Source organism: Pleurodeles waltl, chromosome 1_1 (assembly GCF_031143425.1).
Source record: "Pleurodeles waltl isolate 20211129_DDA chromosome 1_1, aPleWal1.hap1.20221129, whole genome shotgun sequence".
NCBI classification, from domain to species: domain Eukaryota; kingdom Metazoa; phylum Chordata; class Amphibia; order Caudata; family Salamandridae; genus Pleurodeles; species Pleurodeles waltl.
In genome coordinates this window covers 706189568-706211668 of record NC_090436.1, presented here as the reverse complement: position 1 = coordinate 706211668, position 22101 = coordinate 706189568, and the positions used below count along the sequence as shown (strand labels likewise).

Below are 22101 nucleotides of genomic sequence, written 5' to 3'. Positions count from 1 at the left end.
CTATTCTTCTATGCGACCCCACAATCACTAGTGAAATTTTAAGAAGGACAGCAGACTACTGACTAGGAGATGCCCCACCCTCTCATTCTAGTGACGTAGATGATGAAGTCCTCTTATGCTCTCAATTCCCTCCTTCTAGTAAGAGGCCAGCATGCAACCAGGGGTAGAGTTACTGTCCACATCCCTTGGATGCCCTCTGACTTAATGAGTATTAAGAAACAGTTCCCTAATATTAGAGAAAACCCAACCCAGTTCTGTGGAAAATTGAAAAGTGTGTTCAAAGTGTACAGACCAAACGGGGTGAATGTCAGTGTATGTGGTACTGTTAACGCTGAATTCACTAATGATTATTCATTTATTCTGAGTGTTGAATTTGCATAGAAAATGTATTAATGTAGAGAAAAATAATGCACGCATTTGAAGGTGTGCCCACCTGAGTGGCCGTCAATGTTCACGAAGTGTACTTATTAATGGCTTATTAATATGAAATGTTGAGCTTATGTTTGATTAATGTAGTAACATGTCATATTAGAGGGTTATGCATTATGTATTAGCTTTATTAATTGTAGGCCTTAACTTAGTGAGGTATTGGCCTAGCTGCACGGCCTCAAGTCAAGCTGCATTTCTTAATCAACATATAAAATGGCTGTCCAGAAAATTTAATTGGGATTTTGGGGAGGGGGTGGGGGTTAGGGGGTTTTAGGTTTTGGGGTGGGGTTGGGGGGGTGGGGTGGGGCGTTTTTGGTTTTGGGGAGGGGGTGGGGGGTTAGGGGGTTTTAGGTTTTGGGGTGAGGTTGGGGGGTGGGGTTTTTGGTTTTGGGGAGGGGGTGGGGGGTCAGGGGTTTTTAGGTTTTGTGGTGGGGTTGGGGGGGTGGGACGTTTTTGGTTTTGGGGAGTGGGTGGAGGTCAGGGGTTTTTAGGTTTTGTGGTGGGTTTGGGGGGGTGGGACGTTTTTGGTTTTGGGGAGTGGGTGGGGGTCAGGGAGTTTTAGATTTTGGGGTGGGGTTGGGGGGGTGGGGCGTTTTTGGTTTTGGGGAGTGGGTGGGTGGTCAGGGGGTTTTAGGTTTTAGGGTGGGGTTGGGGGGTGGGGTGTTTTTGGTTTTGGGGAGTGGGTGGGGGGTCAGCGGGTTTTAGGTTTTGGGGTGGGGTTGGGGGGGTGGGGTGAGGGATGTAGGGTGAATGGTGCCTTTTGCTAATGATTTTATCAGGAATGCCTTTACAACGAAATATCGTTGTTAAGGCATTCGTGGTAAAATCATTAGTAGTAAGGACGAGGTCGGTGTTCCGACCTCGTTGTTAAGGTTAGTAGTTGTTTTTAATTCGGTGTTCCGTCATATAATCCTGACCAAGTGCTCGTAACTAAAAATCTTTCATATGAGAACTGCTTGCTAGAAGATGATGTACTAGCTAGGATACTTTGTATAATGTAATGTGTGTAAGACTGACCTTCCCAGGAGAAGACAATGGATGCGCTGACTGTAGTATGAACTGCAACAATATTGATACCTGACAAGCCAAACTATGGGAACAGGAGACGAGGAGTCAATTATCGACATGTGAACCATGTACTAGTAGAAGTGTAGATTTAGGGTTTTAGTTTCATTTGACTAAGTGTGAACATGCAATTCTTTAACCAATAGGGGCATGGGAAGTAGTTTTAGGAAATCTAACTTAGCCGGACTGCACTGAGAGGAAGACACCATTTGTCCATTTTCCGTTTGCCATACCGCCATTATTGTCTTGACCATCCCGAGAAGAGACATGCTTAACTTAATTGCTTAAAGACTTTGCTTTTCTAAACTTTGATGCTGAATCCTGATGCCTTGCTGACCGAACTGATGTCCCGTTGATGAAGACTGTCACAGCTTGCTGAATCTTATTGAGGACAGGTATATGATATTACTGATTGTCATGTCTATTTGCTTTTGTTTCTAGGTATTTTGATAGAGCCATAGCTAGATGTTTTTTTCCAAATTTGTGTTGACTAAATTCTTTTGCATGAAGCCCAAACATGCTATTCTAATCTTGTGTTAGTTAGGGTACTCACTGATATGCTCGCTACATGTAATAACAGTTGATGTCTTTTCTTTGCTGAATCTAAATGTATGGTATTACGTTTGCGCAGTTGTTCTTGCCATTAATTTGTACTGTAACTTTAGAATGTGTAGTAGCTCAAGCTTTGATTAGATTGCGATTCTTTCACTGCTTTGGTCAGTCAGTGTTGTTTCTGTATGCTTATCATTTGATTTTGAGACTAAGTTACGCAACATTAGCATTGTTAATATAGGGAAATAAATATTCTAAATTTTACATAAAGGTGTAATTATTCATGGCCATGAGGTCATGGTGTGTGGAAATTACTGACTCCTATTGATTATTGATGTCAATGATTGTCATTGCTATTGATTTGTATTGGTACTGGGTTACCTGATGGGAACTACTCGAAGCGCAATCAAAAGGTCCATTGGCCTATTCACGTCACATGTAAGTTTACTTACTACGATCTGACCCGCTAACAGTACCAAGGGGGTCATTATTACCCTGGCGGTCTTTGACCGCCAGGGCCAAAACGACGGGAGCACCGCCAACAGGCTGGCGGTGCCTCCCGGCGTATTTGGACCGCGGCAGTAGCGCCGCGGTCGCACCGCCGGGGCCGGCGGTATACCGCCATTTCAGCCCCGGCGGTGATAATCCGCCAGGGCAGCGCAGCAAGCAGCGCTGCCCTGGGGATTATGACTCCCCGACCACCAGCCTTTTTCTGGCGGTTTGCACCGCCAGGAAGAGGCTGGCGGGAAGGGGCCCCTGGGGGCCCCTGCACTGCCCATGCACTTGGCATGGGCAGTGCAGGGACCCACAGGCAGAGCCCCGTCGCGCATTTCACTGCCCAAATTTTGGGCAGTGAAATGTGCGACAGGTGCTACTGCACCCGCTGCACATCAGCATTGCCGCCGGCTCAATTACGAGCCGGCGGCAATGTTGATGTGACTTTTCCGCTGGGCCAGCAGACGGTAAGTCTGTTACCGTCCTCTGGCCCAGCGGAAAAGTCAAAATAGGGAGCCAGCCATACCGCCAGCAATGGCGGTATTCTGGCGCCCGCAACCTCGGCGGTCTGCCATGCAGACCGCCGAGGTTGTAATGACCCCCCCAAGTTTAAGTGAGTGACTGAGTTGTAGAAAAATCAACAAGACCAAGGTCAGACTCTAGACATGATGGGTTATTGAATACGGCAAAGAACACATTGTTAAATGCAGTTGCCAATGTGTGCCCAGTGAAAACAGTTTGGACTAAGATTTCAAATTGCAAATAGAATAAAGATGAATGACCCGCAGATTACCTAGACAGGCTTAAGGAAATGTTTGAGAGATACTTTGGCATTTCTCATCCAACAGAGATGGCTCAGGAATATATAGGTGCACCATTTTTGCAAGGATTGTTATTAAATGTGAGGAGTTGATCGAGGACACTGTGTATTGGACTACAAACCCAGAAATGTGCAGAGTTAGTCACTGTCACGAAGCACTCTGGTTTTGCAGGAAAGACAAAAAAAGAATGTTGAATCCAAATTAATATCTTTGAAGCTAGAGAATACGCAGCTAAGTGTGAAAGGGTGGGGGTGAGGACCCGCTCAAAGGTAGAAACAATGGAGAGAGACGAGGGGAGGACAAGAGGGAGGGAGAGCATGAAGGAGCAATGGAAGGGCCAGATGAGAAGCCCCGGGTACAGGAAGATCGTGTTTAGCCTATGTCCAATTGGGGCACTAAAAAAGAGATTGTTCAAATAATATTCCAAATGTGTCTGGTAAACCTACCTAAATCTAACAAAATTACGCAACAAATTTACACTTCGCTCTTATTCTGAGTTTTAGAACAGCCTCAGAGGTTCAGATTGTACCCTAAATACCTAACTAAGTAGGTCAGAAAGATCTCCATTTTGATTGCTTGATTAATGGTAAACGCACCACGTGCCTTATGGAGAAGGGTACTAGCCGCTCTCTTGTGAAAACCTCTGAGTTTTCCTCATTACCTCTCTCTAGTTTGTCAATGGATTAATTCTATATTTTTAACTAGTGTGTTTCCATCATATCTCTGAACCAATGTAAATATTTCTTGGGATCATTAATAATAAACATACTTTCTTACTCCACCCTACTTCACCATCTAATCTGTTGCAGCAGGATATATTGTATACGCTTAACACCACGGTGTTCTCTACATCTGATGGTGTTTACCTTATTATACCACAGCATCTCAAGAATGAGGTGCTGGTCTTAGTCTGTGAGAATACAAACTGTCACCCTGCTGTTAAAATGAGTTGCCTCACGATTTAACTGATTTGCTTTCCCAGGTGCCTTCTGAGTTGTGGTCTACAGAGAATAATGATGTGGGATTTCTAGCCTCAATGGAACGTGTGAGAATCAAGATCAGCCTGCAAAAGAAGTTGTCTCAAATACCTCTGTGTCCCCTCAAACTCAAGGCAGAGGCAGAGATTTTACCTGTAATCGCCAGTCTCAAAAAATGGTTCTTTGTATCAGTTAGTAGTAGGTGCAAGCGCCGATTTTACCTGTCGAAAAGGTGGGAGATAACAATTTGTATAGATTTATACAATCCCTGTGCATTACTCATAAAATGGTTATCCCTAGCGTGCCTGCTATCCCCAATCCTGCCACCATCCTTTCTTGCATCCCCTCAAACGCCAGATGCTTTACCATGGTGGCCCTTTGTTTTACCTTCTTCTCCACCCCTTTACACAAAGTGAGTCAGTTCCTCTTCTGTTTCTCATTCAGTGTTTATCAACTTTTATGGTGGGTGCTCCCTCAAGTATCTACAGAGTCTCCATCAATCTTTTTACAATCTCTAAAGAAGGATGTGGACATTTTGATCTTCCACTGGGGGTCTGCTTTGGTTTAATTTGTTGACGACTTGCTTGTGGCATATATTCATTTAGAAGTAAAAAAGAAAAACAAGAAAAGTGGGAAAAGATAAAACCCCAAGGCTTGGGAACGCTGTAAGCATCTTTTTTTACCTTTCTGCCCCACACCCGATGTGGACAACGAACGAGAATGCAGACAACCCGCGCAAGGTGAAATCTATCCCTGAGCTCCTAGACAGGGCATGTGGTGAAGCCTTAAAACCCAACTCTTTTTGGGTTCCGCCAATAAACTGCACATATTACCATAACTGGATTAGTGATTGCTGAATGGTGTTGTCTACAGTTTTCTTTTTCACACAATTAATTTCACTAGGCAGAAGTTTCAAATAGGTCCTGAGAATGCCACAACACCTCTGTCAAGGGTTATAGGCAGAAACATGTCGACCTCCCATTGAAATGTGAACAGACAGGTCCTGGTTATACCTAGTTTGTCCTAGTTTTTAATCCTGACCCAGGGATGCACTAATAAACTTGCAAGCGTACCCTAGAGTTAGTTTTAATTCACTTTACACTGACGCATACTCTGCCCCTCCACTCCACCTAGCTCTTTATTGTAGGCCAGTTATACCTCTGAAAATATCTGTAAGAGCTTCCTCCTCCTAGTGGAAGGGGTAGTAGCCTGCACTATGATCAGTGATCGCTGTATGAGTAGGTTCCCTATGATGGAGCATGCCACAGTCGGGTGGGTGAGGAAGTTTCATCTTTTTTTTGTTGTTGTGTGCTTCTTTCCTTTTGGATACTCTAGAAATAGACCTAGGAGTTTGTTAGTGAAATATAGGGGCACATGTACGAAGACTAAAATTTGCGAGTCGGTAATTGTGATTCAATGCGAATCGCAATTACCGACTCGCAAATCTGAATGTACCTACAAATAAAAGACCAATTTAGCGATTAGGTGCCAAGTCGCATCACAATTTGCATAATCGCAAATTGCAATTACCTAAATTGCTAATGGGGATGTTACCGAATCACAAATTGCTATTGAGTCGCAATTAGCGATTGGGTGCAAAAGAACAGAGAAATTTCACTTCCTGGTGCTGGGTAATGACCTTAGAACCAGGAAGTGCCTCCCATGGAAGTGGGAGGAATCTAGCCAGCACACACAGCAGAGGCACACCCAGCTGAGAGGAGCAACTGCAGCCATGGCTAGCCAAATAAAGGAGGGAAACACAGGAGGGAGGAAGAGAAATCTAACATTTTCGAAAAAGAGTTGGAAGTCCTCACTGAGGAGTTCTGCCTACATCAAGTGGCAGCAATGACTGTACCTGACTCACAGAAAAAAAAAAATCTGGTTAAACATATAAAGCAAAATCAATGCTATTGGAGTCAGTCAAGGCTCCATCGAGGAAGTGCGAAAAAGGTGGTATGACCTCAGGTCAAGAACCAAGGAAAGGATTGCAGAGTGGATGAAGGAGGCGCATGGAACAGGTGGGGAACCATCCACAGTGCCACCACCCACAGCAATTGAGAGTATGGTAGGGACCACACTGGAGCCAGAGGCTGTTGTGGGAATCTGTGACCTGGACAGTTCATCACCAGGAACCTCCAAAAGTAAGTAACACATCTTACTTTTTCAAACATTTCAGGGCACTATGCACACAACCACAGTTCACAAAAGCATGCATTATTCAAATATTTCCATGCCTATAAGTTCAGCTCAGGTTTAGTGCATCATTGGTAATGTAGTACAGTAGCCAAATTTTGATGAATTTTTATTTTGATAAGCCACACATCTGAGAGGCACTGACAGTGTATCCACTGTGTCCCACAGGTCTCCCTCAGGTATCCACTGATGACCCCCGTGTGGAGGGAGGTGATGATGCCACCATGGCAGCAGAGAAGGCAGTCGGCATTTTAGCAGAGGAGTGCAACACACCAACCATTGTTCCCAATGCACCTAAAACCACAGAGGACACAGATCTGGAGAATGAAGGTGTAAACCTAGCTCCCAGTCCACAGATGGGTGATAGCCAGCCACAGAGATTTGCAGGACGTGGGCGTAGAAGGCGTCATCTGATACATGATGCAGGTGAGGAGGATGCCAGTACTCAACTATTCCTGGGACTGGAGGCATCCCTACTAAGCAATCAATGCCTGCAAAACAAACATATGCGGTTAATGAACAGGAATTTACACTGTATGCCATTCCCATTTGGGAATGTGGAAACACAATTGTCCACCATGAATAGCAACATGGCCAACCTCCCCACTGCCATCACTGACCTATGTAGGGAAATGGTGGCAGATCTTGCCCATGGAAGGCGCCATGAGCGCAGCACAGCTGCACGGTTAGACCAGCTAACTCAGTCCATTGGCTGTCTAGCCACAACAACAACATGCCTGTCACGACGCACTGTCACGCTCCAGGTTGAACTGGAACATTTTGCTGGAGAAGTGGCCAAGGGACTAGGCCGCATGACTGCAGCTGTGGACCTACTTTATACCTCCCAGGCAGCAAGAGGCACTGGTGACACCCCTCAAGACAGTGAGGACATAATGAGTGTGAGCAGCATTTCCGCCTCAAATGCCCGAATCCTGCATAGTAGCATTGCCCGCCAGACATCTGTGGACCAACGAGGCACAGGCCATGGTGGTCGTAGCCATAGGAGGGTGTGATGTGATGTCTCTAGGTGTTTCTTAAGGCACATGATTGGAATGTGTCAGGTGATGTTGCACCATTTTTGTTTACTGGTTGGTATAAGCCACTATTGGCATAATGCACCCTTGACATTAAAGGATTTATTTTTTTCAACAACCTGACTATGTGTGTTTTACATTTGTGAGTGCAGTGTCGGTTGGCACTTACCTGCCAAAGTATTGAGTTGCTATGTGATCCTGTCGCTGTCTGCCCTCCATTGCAATGCTACAATCCTAAGGCTGTAGTGGTGGCTCCTGCTCCTCACCCTCAGAATGTGTGTCATCTATGGTGAGATGTAGCCCACACCTGGTTGCAATGTTTTGTAGGATGCCACACGTCACCACAATCTTGCATGCAATCTCTGGGGCATACTGGAGTGCACCTCCACTTTTGTGCAGGCATCTAAAACGTGATTTCCACATGCCAAAGGTCCTTTCAATGACGGTTCTGGTGTGCCGATGTCCAATGTTGTAGCGCCTCTCATTCTGATTAGCAGGTGTTAGGAATGGGGTGAGTATCCATGTCCTCAAAGCATATGCACTGTCACCTGTGTAACAAAACAGCAAATATGAGCACGGCTTTACATGGTTATGCACTGACACATATTTATGACATTGGTGTGTACTACACAGTACCTAATATCCCACTGTGCCTAAAAATGTATGCATCATGTGTGCTCCCTGGGTATTTTGCCACTATATCTGTTATGACATTGCGGGCATCACATACCACCTGAATGTTGAGTGAGTGAGTGCATTTCCTATTGCAGAACACATATTCCAGATGTGCAGGAGGACATATGGGTACATGTGTTCCGTCCACACACCCTATTACGTGGGGAAAGTTGGCAATTCTGTAGAAGTCAAATTTAGTGTTGTGTATTTCCTCTGCATTCCTGGGACGGTAAATGTATCTGGACATGTGTGCGAGTATGGCATCTAAGAACCTTCTAAAGAATCATGACAGAGCACTTTGGGACACCCCACCAGCATCAGAAATCACCCCCTGGTAGCTACCCAAGGCCAAGAGGTGAAGTGAGCACAGCACTTGCACATGTGTGGGGATGGAGCAGCTGCACAGTGTTTGGCTTTCTAGCTGAGGTTTTAGCAGTTCTGTGATCTCTAAGATGACTGTGCTGCTCAGTCTATATTTCTCATGTTTCCTCTTCAGTCTGTTGAAATATGGTCTGCCTGGTTCTGTATATTCTCTCCTGTCTCCGCCTCCTCCACTGCTGGGCAGCATGGAATCGCCTCCTCCATTCAATCACGTAGAGTGCAGCCATTGTGGTAAACCCAGATGCCTTCTGGGTCTGCTTTTATACTTAGGTTCTGCTTACCACCTGTTTGGAATCAGTGCTAATCTGCGTGTGCAAAATGGCCAATTTGCGACTGCCTCGTACATATGGTTTGAGTTAGAAATGGGGTCTTTAGTTGGCAGTCAGGTTGCCCCATGTCCAAGCAAGGACCCTCACTCTAGTCAAGGTAAAGGAGAATCACCATCAGCTAACTCCTGCTCACCCCCTTGGTAGCTTGGCACACGCAGCAGGCTTAACTTCAGAGTGCTAGGTGTAAAGTATTTGTACCAAACACATAGTAACTCAATCAAAACACTACAAAATGACACAACACAGGTTTAGGAAAATAGAAAATATTTATCTAAACAAAACAAGACCAAAACGACAAAAATCCACCATACACAAGTCAAGTTATCAATCAAAAACCAAAAAGAGTCTTCATGTAATTTTAAACACACCACTAACTCTGTTAGCGTGGAAATGTACCTGGGTCGCGTCAAAATAACCTGCACAGGCAAGTGTGCATCAAAAAAGGTAAGCAGTGCGTCGATTTCTGACCCGCAAGCGAGCTCGTGTGTTACTTCTCCTTCTCTGGTCAGGCCGGAGTGCGTCGTTTTTCCTCCCCACAGGGGAGCGATGCATTGATCCGGGCAGCACTCTGTTCAATGCAGATGTTGCATCGTTTTTCTGCGCCCAGCAAGGTTTGCGTCAAAAATCCTGTCTCAGCAAAACCGTGCAATGTGGCTTGCAAAGTTAACAGCCTCCGTCAGCATATGTGAGTGTCGTTCTTCCAGCTCCGTGTGTTGATTTTCCAGCATCGAAGCCCGGTGGAGGGTCGATTTCTGCCACGAAACCGGCGGCGTGTCGTTTTTCAACCGCGTCTCGGAAGGTGTGTCGAATTTTTCCCTGCACGGCGGTCTGTGCGTGGATTTTCAGTCTTGGTCTGCCAGGTTCACCTTCCAAGGCCCCAGGAACTGGATAGGGCACCACTTGGCAGGGCAGGAGTCTCAGGAGGTGGACAAGCCCTTGGAAATTTCTTCACAAGCAGGAAGGCACACAAAGTCCAGTCTTTGTCCTCTTGCACAGGCAGAAGCAGCAACTGCAGGATAGCTCCACAAAGCACAGTCTTGGGCAGGGCAGCACTTCTCCTCAGCTCTCTTCAGGTCTTCTCCAGGCAGAGGTTCCTCTTGATGTCCAGAAGTGATCTAAAGTCTGTGGTTTTGGGTGCCCTTCTTATACCCATTTTGCCCTTTGAAGCAGGCTTACTTCAAAGGAAAGTCTCTCTTGTTTGTGAAATCCTGCCTTGCCCAGGCCAGGCCCCAGACACACACCAGGGGTTGGAGACAGCATTGTGTGAGGGCAGGCACAGCCCTTTCAGGTGTAAGTGACCACTTCTCCCTTTCCTCCTAGCCAGATGGCTCATCAGGGAATGCAGACTACATCCCAGCTCCCTTTGTGTCATTGTCTAGAGAGCGGTGCAAACAGCCCAACTGTCAACCTGACCCAGATAGGGAATCCACAAACAGGCAGAGTCACAGAAATGGTTTAAGCAAGAAAATGCCCACTTTCTAAAAGTGGCATTTTCAAACACACAATCTTAAAACCAACTTTACTAAACGATGTATTTTTAAATTGTGAGCTCAGAGACCCCAAACTACACATTTCTATCTGCTCCCAAAGGGAATCTACGCTTTAATCATTTTTAAAGGTAGCCCCATGTTAACCTATGAGAGAGATAGGCCTTGCAACAGTGAAAACCGCATTTGGCAGTATTTCACTGTCAGCACATATAAAACACATTATTCTATGTCCTACCTTAAACATACACTGCACCCTGCCCTTGGGGCTAACTAGGGCCTACCTTAGGGGTGTCTGACATGTAAGAAAAGGGAAGGTTTAGGCCTGGCAAGTGGGTACACTTGCCAAGTCGAATTTACAGTTAAAACTGCACACACAGACACTACAGTGGCAGGTCTGAGACATGTTTACAGAGCTACTTGTGTGGGTGGCACAACCAGTCCTGCAGGCCCACTAGTAGCACTTGGTTTACAGGCCCTGGGCACCTCTAGTGTACTGTACCATGGACTTACTAATACATCAAATATGCAAATCATGGAAAGCCAATCACATACACATTTTGTAAAGGAGCACTTGCACTTTAGCACTGGATAGCAGTGGTAAAGTGCCCAGAGTAACAAAAGCAGCAAAAACTCAATTCAGCACACATCAACAACCTGGGAAACACAGGCAAAAAGTTAGGGGAAACCACGCCATGGGTGAAAAGCCTAACAGTTTGCGAGTCACAAATTGCGATTTCCTATTTGCGAGTCGCAAAATCCAGTAGCAAATATTTACGATTCGGTATTTGGTCACATCGCTATTTGGGACTCCAAAATGGCATTTGTACATACCATTTTGCATTTTGCACTGTCGCAAATAGTGCTGCGACCCATTTGCAATTCGCAAAACGTACGTACATGTGCCCCATAGTGATTCATTTTTTGAGGAAATAACTCTGGCTGGTCTTTAAACTCCCCGAGCCCTCTTTTGTGAAACATATTCATTTAGATCACTAAAAAGGTAGGTTGACTCTGCTCGCTCACTGAAATCTTGGTTGTCAATGATATTTTGGAGATGAGGATTGAAGATCTTTGAAATCGTGATTGTAATCATTCTTGTCATATTAACCTTATATGTGCTGAATATGTTATGTACACCGTCCAGTGGGCCTGCAGTAATAAAAAGTGTTAACTTATTCAGGTAGTATATTCAAGGATGATGAAGAATGTATAATGAATAAATCAAAACTGAAATAACATGCTTGTTCACTACTGAATTTTATAGGGATTGTTTTTCAGTTCCATGTTATAAATTGCATATCTCTACTGAAACACTATAACAAGTGTTGCCACAACAAAATTAAAATTTAGAAAACGACAGACTTAGCTTGTGTTGATGTTAGATCTATCGGTTCCTCAAGGTCTTCTCACATTCCTCACACGAAAAGATCGCGCAACCTGTTCATTAGCGCTTGCATACAAGTTGAAATTCATTCACATGTTCTCGCTTCTATTCACTTTAATTAGAAAAAGTGCATAAATGTATCCTGAAATGTACAGATCTTATCATTACATGCTCCAACTGATTGAGGGCAAAGCTCTGGTCCATTGAAATTGGATTTGCTTTGCTTATTTTGGATGCTTGTTGGCTATTGTTTTTATTTAAAGCAATTTTGACTTCTATGTGCTATCCCGATTGTTGAGTTTCTTTTACATCAATGTCTCCATGTCAGAGTCCTTGTGTCATTATCCCAATATTAGATCCCCATTATTGTTAAACATAGGTGAGCTACCAGTTCCCCCAGTCAATGCCCTCATTTATCTTGTCACTATGTGCTCATATCCTGTTGCTCTGTGTCAGTCTCCCAGTGCCACTGTCTCACGTCATTTCCCAGGCTCAGTTTTTATGCCATGTGTTGGTATTGCAGTGTCATTGTCCCCAAGTCAATATTCTTATGCCATTGTCCCAGTATCAATATCATAGTGGCAGTGCCCTTGTGCTGGTGTTGCAGTGAGATTGTGAATGCTGTTGTGTTAGTGTCATTCTTATTGCCCATGTGTCAGTATCCTAATGTCAATGTTTGTGACCCATGTCAACACTCCAGTGTCACTCTCTGTCAACATCTCAATGTCAGTGTTCTAGTACTTATGTGCCATTATCTCCATTTCATTGCCCGTGTGCCAGTGCCCCTGTTAGGATCCACAAATCATTACACTAGTGTTGTGTCCCCACCAATCACTGTCCTTGTGCCAGTGTCCCTATGTGCTGTCACTGATGTGGTATTATGGCATATTGTCACTATCTTACTGTCATTAACCTTCTGTTCTGGCGTTGCCATATCAGTGTCCCAGTGAAACTACCCCATGTCAAAGTCCCAGCGTTAGTGTTTGTATCCGCTGTCTGTGTTATATTGTCATTGTTCCCTTGTCATTACTGATGCCTCTGTTTCAGTGACCATTGTGCCAATGTTGATTCACCTCTGCCAGTATCCTAGAGTAAATGCCAATTTGGCAATGGTCCTATGTCATTGACCCTTTGTTAATAATCGACTGTTCGATCCCCTTTGTAGCTGTGCCCACGTCAATGTCCCCATGTCAAAGGTCATCTCCTCCGGCAATGTGACAGTGTTGGTGCCCCTCTGACAGTGTACATGTGTCATTATGTCCCTAAGCCAGTTTACTAGCATCTGTGGTGCTCCACCTGTGTCAGTGTACTAATCTTACTGTCCCACATAATGTCACTGTCTGTTTACAAACTATCTATACCATCTCATGTACATTGCAAAGCGGTATGACAGGTTAAAGAGCTGACTGAAGATAAATTAGAATGAGAGATCTGGTGATCTAAAAAAATGCATTGGCGGTGATTGTTTTAGGAGGGATAACTTTTAGAAAGTTGTGAAATACGTTTTCGTTAGCGAGAGAGACGCACTTGCCTGAAGGGTAGCTCAATGAGCGTAACGTTGCAGTTCGAACAAAACTGTAATTAACAAGTCACCTGTCCAATTCATGCCAAGGATACAAAGTATTCTAATCTACTGAAGGGCGTAAAGCTGAGTACAATAAAATAGTTAATATTAATATCTGTTATCTACAGTGCTTAGAATTGACGAAGTGCAGTACAAAGTGCCATAAAAAAAAATATTATTCAAAAAAGGAAGAGGAGGCTAGTAAAATATGCATTTTTACTAATGAATAGATGACTGTGAGTCAAGCAGCAATGTTTGCCTTGCCAATTAAGTGCAACTGTTTTAATTGGGCACAAAGCCACATAAGCAATTTTACCAAGAATAGAATTTGAGAGCTGCATGTTACACAAGGACCTCTCCAACTAACACATTAACCCATGGTGCAGTCTAACAAAGATCATGGGCCTGATGTATCAAAGACTTTTACCCATTATATGCCTATGTGGAAATATGTTAGTACTTAATGGTCTATGTTTCTGTGTACTGCAGATTACAGGTTAACAGAGGCATGTTAACCCTCTAGCTGTGTAAAGATGTTCCAGACTTGTTTTAGTGCTTTACTTTGTGCAAATGTTGGTGCCCATAAAGTGCTATCTAATTAATCGTAAACCGAGGCTTTTCTACAACTCAATGCATTTTAATAATGTTAAGCGCATTAGGCTCCACAATGAAGACAGAGAATGGTTACGTTTTCAAACTGTGAAGGTTTATTGAAGGTTAAAAGTTTACAGAAGGCAAAATCATCAAGTTAGCATCAATCAATAATTAATGTGAAAGCATCAATCATTATGAAGTTCAAATCAAGTGAAAATTATAAAAGAAGAGGAGGAGCTAGCACAGAGCTGACTCAATAAAAGATTTAGAAAGTCAGTTCTCCCATAAAGAGAGCATCCTAAAAACTCCTACTCAGCTCTAAGCTGTCTGAGAAGTGGACAAAGTACTACTGATCTGCAGTGTACTCTGCTTTAGCTTAAGTTACACAATTCTAATGTTTGCTGCACCTACACACAGTTCTTATGAAATGGTCCAATCAGGTTTGAGTTAAACTATTCGACTGCAGGCTCATTTGTTTCTGAGGATTTTCACAATGCATCTCCTCTTTGCGTGCTGCAAAGTTACATTATCTGGAACAAAATGAGATACAGGGACCAGCCTGTTCTCTGCAGGAGTCTTCTCAAATGTGATACCCATCATAACATTCCACAATGATTACAACAAAAAGAAAAAAATATTCTCATGAAAAAGTAAGAAACAAAAAACTGTGTTCGATAGCATTTGAAATGCGGCTTGCTTAGAAATAAAAGTTCATGTGTCATAAAGCAAGATGGCAACCAAGGTTAGCCATTTTAAAATGCAGGCCTATACTGCCTATGGCCAATCTAAATGTGAATATACAAAGTTTATAACATTTGCATGCTTATATGTTAATGTCATATTATTGCAAAACATTTAATATGAGAAAAACCTTCACTTGTGACCAGATATTATACACAGATCTGTGTAGCAAATAAATGAACTGCCTGAGTTATATTACCACTAGCAAACTCTGAAATATGCCGGGCACAAATGGATCTCCTCGGCAGCCTAATCCATCTTAAAATGTGGTGTGATGGGGCCAATAAATTAAGTCAGAACAGCTTTTTATGACGATTTCCTTGCTTTCTTTCAGTGTAGGTTTGATAAAAACAATGTGTAGATGAAGGGTACCACTAAGTGAATTGAAATTGACTCCATTCCCTAATGTTTGTTCATTCTGTCAATGTATTGGATCAAATATACACTGTAAATGTACTTTGCGTTAGTACAAAGTAACAGTGTGCCATGCTGCCTTCACCCGGCTTCTCTACACCCCATTGTCTTATTTTGCACCCCAGCATCGCGTCATGACATCTCAACACTGCTTGTTCCCACAATGAGCTGTGTAAATGTGCATGCACTTTTCCAAAATCAAATCCTTTTGGCTCTGTTGATACTTGTTTGCTAGAGTTCCCCTGAGGTTTCTTACTGTCTTTACGATCCGTGTGCTGGAATGAAGGGGGAACAAACCGAATCCGTGATCCAGCAGTTATTATTCAGCCCAGTCGTGGCTCGCGCGATGGTGAAGGAGTGGGGCGGGAGGAGGGAGGGGAGATTAATAGGGGGAGGAATTAAATGAATAAAAATTGTAAACTTACCTGTGCTGCCGCTGCCGCATTCCAAAGCGTGCTGCTCCTCTGCCTGCAGGCACAGGCTCTCAGGCTGCCCTGCACCAATCCTGACGCTGCTCAGAGCAGCATCAGGATTGGTGGGGAGCGCCCAGCCAGGTGGTCCCAGTCAGTCTAGGAGCCTGTGCAGGCTCTCTCAAGCCCGGCAACTCTGTTGCCGGGCTTGAGAGAGGCTACTGCACATGTATGTTTGGCCGGCTCGAGACGGCCGACCAAACATACATGCACAGTGAGTGGGAGTGCTGAGCACTCCCCCTCATTGCTCGTCACCCCTGTGGCCCCGCCCCCTTTTCCACAAAAATGATAATAAACAAAGTTAATTATCGTTTTTGTGGAAAAGGTTTGGAGCTGTTGCTGCTGGCGGGAGGACGATGCTCCTGTGCTCTTAGGGAGGAGCCGCCCCTGATTCAGCCGGATCAGGGATTTGACTGCACCAGTGAAACATGCCAAAATAATCCTGGTGTAATTTGCCAACACAGGGGCAGACTTCAGCAGCGCCTCCATGTTCTCTACTTTCTGTTTGTAGCAGCAACGTGCAGGTGGTGAGGAGGCTTTTTAATTTCCTCCTCTAACTTGGGCCTAAAACAAAGGGTGAATTTAAAGGGCCATCAGCCCTCCTTTTGTTCAAATATAATATTGGCTGGAAGCTATCTGCAGCCTGACATCTAGATGCCAATGCAATGAGAAAACAAAGGAACACAGCTTGTTATCACTTCACAGGTACTTAAGAGAAACTATGATTTTCAGGCAGGTTTTTGACTTTGTACAACCCCTATATGTAAGAGATATGCATGCACTGTATGAATGTCAGATGTAACAGTATGTACGAATATTTATACACATAATTAAAACAGCACTTGCTATTTTCTTTATTTAATACTTTTATAGCGCTACTCATCCCACTGTAGGGCATCAGAGCACTTTACATCACACACACATTATACATTGACAATAAATCATACAAGTGTATAAAGGAAATCAATGTACAGGATGTTACATAAGACAAAGAGGGTTTCAAGGTGTAGGAGTCACACATCATCTTTACTAGCAGGTATTATATGCTAAAATTGCATAGCTGGGAGAAACACAAAGTCAGAATTTAATATATGCAGTGCTTGGACTTGTTCTTTATTATTAACAAAGAAAACCCTTTTTAGCAGCCTTATACTAGGTTGAGAAAAAGCAAAAAGATAATAAGCCTGTATCTTGCAGCTTTCGTACAGGTCCTGGATGCCAGTTCATAGCTCACTGTGCTACATTAGAAGGATTGCAATTTATGAACTGCAAGTAATACAAGCATTTGCAATGCAACTGGTCTTGCATTTCTCCGAGTTAGAGCTATTAGCAGTTGTAAACTCCCAACTGGACTTTTCTTGCCACATTAAATGGAAAACAAGAGTGCGATTGCACTGCTACAGTTCACTTGTAGTGAAACCTATCGGCAAAAGTGCAATTATCTACGAAACCGGCAAAAGTGCAATTAACTAACAGGGTCGATGTCATGCAAAGCGCTCGATTTCTTCCACGCGAGATCGCGCTGTGAAAAAAGATAAAAAGTAGTCCACAAACTGGACGGAAAACAGCAAGCCTCGTATGTTTTCAGTACTTGATCACTGTGCTCGAGGAGTGCTAACCACCGGAAAAGGCATGACGTATGCATGCCTTCCACTAATGAAAGCAAGCAGATTTGAAAAGGCAAGTCCACGAACCAATGAAAGACACTAACGTGACATGGACGGGGCTCTGAGCCCTTTTCTAACTACTAAAGCATCTCGCAAGCGATACGCATGTGCAAGCGCATGGTAGCGCAGGCTCAACCCTAAAAGGGATCTCAGTGTCATAAACAGTGGGACACTATCTATCTAAATAACAGGCTGTCATTTTCATGTTACCTGGTCAGCTTTGCAAGAGACACAATAACTAACTATGCTACTTTATGAGGCAATACTCTCCAACAAGTGCTTTAAGTACCATTGTTCTCTTACCATTATTATTATTCCCTGAGATTACCGGGCACACAAAGCTCTCTGCTGCAGGTGCTTCAAACCCATAGGCTATTTTAATGGAGACTTTGCAACTAATTAGCCCAGGACAGATTTTCTGTCATTTTTCCAATTTTTCCTTGGTGCTAATTTCTTTGTGACAGAGGTTCTAAATTTTTTTTTTTTAAATCTATCTATATATATATATATATATATATATATATATATATATATATATATATATAAATATAAATATAATTGATTGTCAAGATGTTTTTCATGACCCCACCCCCATTTTTTTGCACAACTTGACACCCAGTTTATGGGTTCCCAGAGTAGTTTTTCCAATTCTAGCACCGTTCATGGTTAAAAAATTCAGCCGCAGGTTTTGTGATGTAGAAGTTATGTGATATAATAAACTGATGCACCCCTTCGAGGGATCTCCTTTAGCAGAGATGCCCTTCCCTCCCTGCTTCTCCCCGGTAACACCCGTGTTATTATGGACTGTATATTTTTACCCCGCCCCCGTCTCGCTTCTTCTCCGCGGCAGCTTCTGGTTTGCTCCCACGGCTGCCAGTCTGCGCCACACGCCCTCTCCGCCACGCCCCCCCAGCGGCTGCTGTCTGCAGGAGGAGCAAAGGCAGGTCAATGACTCGAGCAGACAGCGGCGGCTCAGCAGAGCTGACCGTGCAGCCGGGAGGAGGAGAGGAGGTTCTGCAGGCTCAGCGCACGAGCTGCGGGGGATCCTGCGCTCCCTGCAGCCCCGCGTGCACTGCATGCGTCTGCAGGAGGACGGGCACCGGCTGCAGCAGGACCTGGATCACACCACAGCGTCCCCACAGCAGAAGTCGGGAAGGAAAAAGTTGGGGCCAGAAGATATTCTGAGAGGCTGAAGGAATCGGGCAGGGTGAGTGAGAAACGAGCTCGCAATGAATGTGTCATTGATTTGGAATCACTCTGTAGTCAGTCAGCGCTGTGCCTGTGCTCCGGGGAAAGAGAGAGGAGAAACTGGACTTTTGTATTTTTTAACAAGAAACAGATATGATCCCTTTCAGAGTTGTGGTCGGTGCATGTGCCCCTCCAGTGGTGTTTGACCTGTGCACGGTTGCCACACATATTGCCTGGTAGAGCCCTCCGGGTTTCACTCAGACCTAGGCGCTTTATGTTAATATTTGCAGTTTTGTCGTTTCCACTATAAACCTATGGCTGCCAGGTGCAAGCTTGAAACGCCACAGCTGTGAGAATTACACGGTGTACACCTGTTACTGAGCAACTTCCAATCTGTGTGCACGAGCGGGCACTGAAGTGCAGCGAGCGGCACCGCTTCCCTCTGGTGCTGCGGGGTCCCCCGTGCAGCGCCTGGACTCCGTGCTTGAGTGTCCTGTCGGAGGTGGGGCAATGGAATGTCACTTGGGAAGCCCAGTCTTGAACTTCCTCTCAGGCGAGGGGGGGGAGGGGCTGGGGGGTTGCCGGGAGGTGAGCCTGTGTTTGTGCGTCTGAGCCCCGCTGTCTGGGGCCGACCCTGCCTCTGCCCGTGAACTTTACGAGCTTCCAGTGCCGCGCCGGGCTCCTTACGAGCCCATCTGTTAAAACACTGGAGGCGGGATAAAAACACACCGGGAGAGGGTGGGAAGTGCACACTGGAGGCTTATTGCACGGGGTTTGCTTGCACACATGTAGGGCTGTTTTGGGTGCACCGGACCTGTGCCGCAGCCTCTGCCAGGCGTGGTGTGCCACGTACTGCGCATTATTCGACATGGCTGACTAAAGTATGTGGCAAGGAAAGCCAGATTATGCGGCATGATGTGACACATTTTTGATAGTGCTGATTCAATATTTTGTAATTATTAAACACATCGTCTGGGCAAAAATGTTACCTCATTAGTACTAGTTGAACAATCAAATACAGAAATAAGCATGTGAAAGATGACCCAGTAGCCTTTGTGAATGGGTGTCCACTGCGACAGAACATGTCGCCACAATTTTAGTAACTTTTGATCGGTTTGAGCTAGAGACACTTTTTTTTTTTTGTTTAAAATTTGCAGATTATGACCAGCATGGGTTATGTGGCAAATGCAGCAAATCGTGATTATGCAAAAAAAAGCCTCAGCTGCAGAATCTCATAATTCGAGCAGTCCTGATCGAGGGGCGTAACTGCCAATAGTATATATAGCATGTTCAGTGGCCAGGGGTGCGGGTGGACGGGGGAGGAAGGTGTGAGGAGCCACTTTACCTCAAGTAGTGGGTGTTGTTTTTGCTACAAAAGCGGAAGATGGTGTCGTGGGAGTAAATTCCTTGCTTTCAACAGCCCTCGTGTATGCTACTGCAGGCATAGTATGCCACTTGCTGTAAATCGGACCTGCGCTGCAGCCTCTGTGAGCTATGGTGTGCTTCACTGTCAGTGGCGTCTCTAGAAGTCGTAAGTGTCTTTTAGTTGCTGCACGTTGGCCGTTGATAAAACTGGTGCGCCCGCCTTCAAAGGAGAAATGTGTTTTTAAATAGGACTTTTTATGTGTGGATATATAAATATATTTAGGTATATATGCACACAAAGCCGTATTTAAACATTTTAAATAACGCTGCTTTACAGTGAAAGGTGGTTCGACAAATTGATGTGCGTGGCTAGCTGCAGTGCCTTTTTCGCCTGTGTTGCCTCTTGGCACATTCAGCAGCTTTGGTGGTGGGGTAAAACGGGGCAGGACAAATATAGCTGGGGCATCGGGCCCGTCTGCCCTCCCGAAGCGCCACTGCTTGACGCTGTGTAAACTGCACAGTGTGGGCCATATGTCTTGAACGGGGCCTGTGCACAGTTTTCCGTGAACTTGTTGGGTCACGGATGGAAAGCCGCGCCCTGGCTTTGAAGAACGCTTAGACAGACGTGATGAGCACGGACGTCCAAACAGGTTTTAACTATACTTTGCTTTACAGGTCAACATAGGCAGACACGTACTCAGCCCACAGAAAGGAGGTTCAAACTCCCCCATGACTACACTACATCCAGGCGGTGCAGCCTCCCTGCCTGCAGTAGGGGTCTGCTCCCAAGCGCTGCGCCTTCCATGGCAGTCAGTGTTCATTGCATAGAAGATGTCCTCTGATTGGTCAGCTCCATGGCTGCTTCAGTATTTGTGTTCACTGTGGAATCAATACCCCTCCAATAGAAGGGCTGTACACAGACGCAGGCATCTCAACAGTGTGGCTGGTGATCTAGAGCTAAGTTAGTGACACACAATGCTTTGAGTGGTGAGAAGCGGGTGCAGATGTAACTAAAGGGGAAGTTAGTAGCACGTTTTTCCCAAACATACACTATTTACAAAATAGTTTTCTAGATCAATTTGGCAGGTAAGGGTGTGTTGATCAGAGCAGAGTAGGTCAGATAGTTTGTTGACTTATGTTGATCACTGGTGGGCTGGGTATAGCAAGGAAATGAAGCTGGTTAGGGAGTGGCCTCTGTCCAGAATGAGAATTATGGAAGGGCAGAACCATTTATGGTACTGAATACCAGGATGAGGTGCTTGGGTTGCTGTTGGCGAGGGAGGCGATTGCGAGAAGGCTGAATAGTGCAAGAATGGCAAAATTGATGATCTTTTGGAAATGGCTTGATAAAGCTGTCGCAGTAGTCCAGTTTGGTCATGACAAAAGTATTAATCAGGGGTGTAGCCATTTGGAATAGGATGTTGCTGGCAACGTTTTCTAATATTGAGCATCTGGAACATAGCAGTAACACATTAGGAAGGATTCTAGCAGCATGATAGAATTGTGCTCCAAGGTCCCTCATTGTTGGAGCGGGAGCAAAGGTGTGTGCTAAAAAACAGATGTTGGAGGTTGGTGGCAGCTGCTGAGGCAGGACAGTAATGGATTACTGCCTTGTAGGACTTTACAATTAGGCTCTTAGTGGAGAGTTTGCTATGGAGAAGGAGTACAAGGTAATGAAAAGAATAAGCATTGGCAATGTCAGAATTTCCCACCTTTGGGACCTATTGGCTTTGCCACTGTTAGCTATGCTGTACAGCAATGGTAAAGAGGAGAAAAGATACCTATGACGGGACCGGCTGTGTCTTCTTATTTACCTATCTGAGTTGAAAAGAAGCGCCAAAGTGGGTTTGTTTTTTGAAGCTGATAGGGGGGGGGGAGGAGGACAACAAGGAGGGTGGGGGAGTGAGAGAAGCAAAACGGAGGGTGCAGATAGGGGGGCAGAAGCGACATGGAGCGCACAAGTGGGGGAAGCAACAAGGATAGCGAGGATGTGGGAAGCAACATGGCGTGCAGGAGAGAAATATGTGACACAGATGAGAGAGAGCTATGTGGAGTGTGGGGGAGATGCACACCAGAACAAATGCGTCATGGAGGGGCTGGGGAGAAGCACATGTCCCAGAATTAGCAACACAAAGCATGGGTGAGGTGATAAGAGAAGTACACGAGGGAGAAAGCTGGAAAGCACACACACTCTCATGCAGTGCTTAACCAAATAGAAAAAAAGTCTTGCTTGAAATTTAAGCAGTGAAAGGACACAAGTGTGGATAAAGCTA

At 44.9% G+C, this 22101-nt stretch overlaps 1 protein-coding gene across 2 annotated transcripts in view; it reads left to right on the top strand.

The window, feature by feature from the left end:
- The first annotated feature begins 18206 nt into the window (after positions 1–18206).
- MARCHF3 (membrane associated ring-CH-type finger 3) overlaps positions 18207–22101 on the top strand; it is a 311126-nt gene continuing 307231 nt past the window's right edge. Inside the window, exon 1 of one of the 2 annotated variants that reach the window (XM_069227269.1) lies at positions 18207–18482. The gene's annotated coding sequence lies outside the window, so the exon portion shown is untranslated. The remainder of the gene's footprint in view (positions 18483–22101) is intronic. The other variant, XM_069227263.1, reaches the window with a different exon arrangement.